This window comes from Buceros rhinoceros, unplaced genomic scaffold (genome assembly GCF_000710305.1).
Source record: "Buceros rhinoceros silvestris isolate BGI_N320 unplaced genomic scaffold, ASM71030v1 scaffold12869, whole genome shotgun sequence".
NCBI classification, from domain to species: domain Eukaryota; kingdom Metazoa; phylum Chordata; class Aves; order Bucerotiformes; family Bucerotidae; genus Buceros; species Buceros rhinoceros.
The window spans coordinates 1-2,812 of record NW_010430972.1 but is presented as its reverse complement, the minus strand read 5'-3'; positions in this window follow the sequence as shown (position 1 = coordinate 2,812).

Here is a 2,812-nt window from a genome sequence, read left to right as displayed (position 1 = left end):
ACCGAGAGCTCTCTCCTCTGGTAAGAGCGTCCTCAGAAGCAGGCTCCAGGTGCTCCTCAGAAGTGGGGGCTTCACAGTCCTGCTGTGCCTCCCTTGGCTTCAGGCTGTCTGACCTGCCACAGCCAGGCAGGGACGAGCAGGGACACTGAAGGCCTCTGTCCCAGAGCAGTGGAGAGAATAAAATAAATTAGATCTGATTTCAAATGTACCTCCACACAGGGCCCCTGTTCTGCCTGCACGGCTCTACCAGGGAGCCTGGGTGGCTCATGGGGCTGGTAGGACACCTCCAGCCTCTCATCTTCCACCAAAACTGGGGAGAGGCAAAGATCATCATTTCTGAGGTGTCCTCCTTCTGCCCAGCTACAGAGGGCCCCTCCCGGAGCTTGCCTGCTCCTGTGCGAGGAGCTGAGGTGGGAATGTGCTGGTGGAGATGTCCAGGCTGGATCCCAGTGTGTAACGTCAGATCTGGTCAGATCCTCCCATGACTTGCTCACTTCCCCAAGACGACAAGGCAGCGACTTCACGTGCTGCTCAAGGCGTTGCACGTGCACACGGGCCTTGGGCCTCTCCTCTGCCACTGATGACGTGGGAGGGTTGGAAACTGTTTGTGGAAGCTGAATGTGACCCCGGGGTCTGGGCCCACCACGGATGAAGGAAGTGCACTTGTGGCTGGGCTCTGCCAAGCAGCACCACTTTCACCTCCAGCTGTGGTTTGGCTCTGCTGGCTGTCGAGGTGGTGGTGGAACCCCACGGCGTGGCTTGGGGGCAGCAGTCGTTCACCTTCCTGGGGGTTGCTTGTTCCAGTGACGTTCCCAGATATTGCCCCATCTCTCCTCACCCACTGCCGAGGAAGACACCATGGCCTTCAGCTCTGCTGGGTGATGCCTGACACGATTCAGGGCTAAGCCTGTTCGCCAGGCTTGGAGCGGGTTCATGCAGATGCTCTCAAAATAATCTCGTTAGCTCCTCTAAACTTCCTCATTCTCTTTTCTAGCATTAATTTGCTGGTCTTGCACCAAGTTCCCAGAGCACCCTGCTCCTCCTGGCCCTCACCAGCACCTGGGAGGGGTTTGGGTGCCCCACCAGAGGCTGCTGCAGCACCATGCTCTCCTAGGTCCTCCTTATGTCACACCTCTCCCTCTCGATATCTGCTTCAGGTCAGGAGGGAGGAACCCTTTGCACCCCAGGAGACCTTCGGGGGACCAGCACCATCGCTGGGGCTTGCCATCGCTGCAGTTTATCCCCCTTTGGCAGGGCACAGCCTTCCCTCCAGCCTCCGGTCTCTGCTCGTCCCCACACCCCAGCACACCCTGGCAGTCGCCTTGAGAGACGCTCGTGGCTGCCGGCAGCCCCAATTCCCGTGGGAAGAGCAGAGCAATGGGAGATGTGAGCAGGCTTCTCAGCAGCCCAGCGGTGGTTTTGTCCTCGATTTTCCTCACAGATGCAGCAGCTCAGCACCATCCCAGCATGGCTGAGCCCCTGCTTGCCAGAAGCCTGCTCCCCAGAGTCGCTGCGGGACATTTCAAGCGCCTTTTCCCAGCTCACGCTCCCATGTGGAGCACCAGGGCAGATTAAAAGCACTATCTTATTAGTATTATTAGATCAGGGTATAATTAATTCCTTATTGAGTCACAAGTGTCTAATTTGATGAGTTTTTCCCTGCTTGTTTCATCGCCCTGGGTCATATTTTACTGCACGTTATTAAAGCTTAACGTGGAAGGGAGAAAGTTAATTACTGCCCGGGCTTTGACGCGGCGCTAATTACAGCAACACCGGGGACTTCACGGGAGTTGATTTATGCTCCTCTGGGAAGAGGAGGTTCTTGCCCCAGATTTGCCTCTGTTTCCCATCATTAAAACCTGTACGGTGACACGTGCGAGGGGATAGGGGTGATGGTCACGGCCCTCCATAGCCTGGGACGGTGCGCTGGGCTCTGGTGGGATTTCACACGCACTTTCCTGTGTCTCCAGCAGACACCCCCGACCCTCCGCACCCTGGAACTCCCGGGATCCTGCAGTCCTGCTGGGTGCTGGCAAAGTCGTTGTGTTGGATTTGCCCCCAAATGTCTGGAAATACACAGGAGGTACCAGGAGCGAGACCTGAGGATGGTGGGCTCGGTGCCCTTTGTGCTGCGGGAGTGGGGATGCAGCTGCCAAACGATTCCAGGCGGTTCGAGGAAAGTGGGAACCCCAAAACATCCCGCCTGGCGTTGCCGTCTCGGCTGGTTTTTGATCTCGTTAATCCCAAAGAGCTGAGGCCACAGCAGCAATACCAGCAGGTGCTGCCGCAGAGCCGAGCAGCCCGTCCTGTGGAAAACGGGCGAGGATGGAGCTGGGGCCGACAAGATGAGCTGGAGCCTCCAGCGACACTTGGCATGTGGATGAGAGCCCAGGGGCTGGTGACCAGGGGAGGCTCCTCGAGTCCTCCAGGTTCACCTTCCCACCACAGCTCTACCCGGCCATTGCCTTTATGGGCTGTTGGCTCCACGGGGCAGGGATTTCACCCGCCGATCAGCTGGGCAGAGCCAGTGGGTCAGGCCGCCCGAGGGCTGAGGCTGTCGCAGAGGAGCTGTGGGCCACGTCTCGCTCTGAGGTGTTTTTCCAGCCTTTCACTTAGGCGAGCGGGTGCCTCTGCTTTGCTTGCAGGAACAGCCAGGTACGGCAGGAGCAGACGAGGCACAACAAGAGGCACAATGCATTTCCCTGGTAAAAAGGTAAAAAAATCCAGCTGTCTCCTGCAAAGATGTTGTTTCCATTCACGGTTTCGAGTTGAAAATTAATTTTGAAACTACTCCCCTCCTGCACCCTTCCCT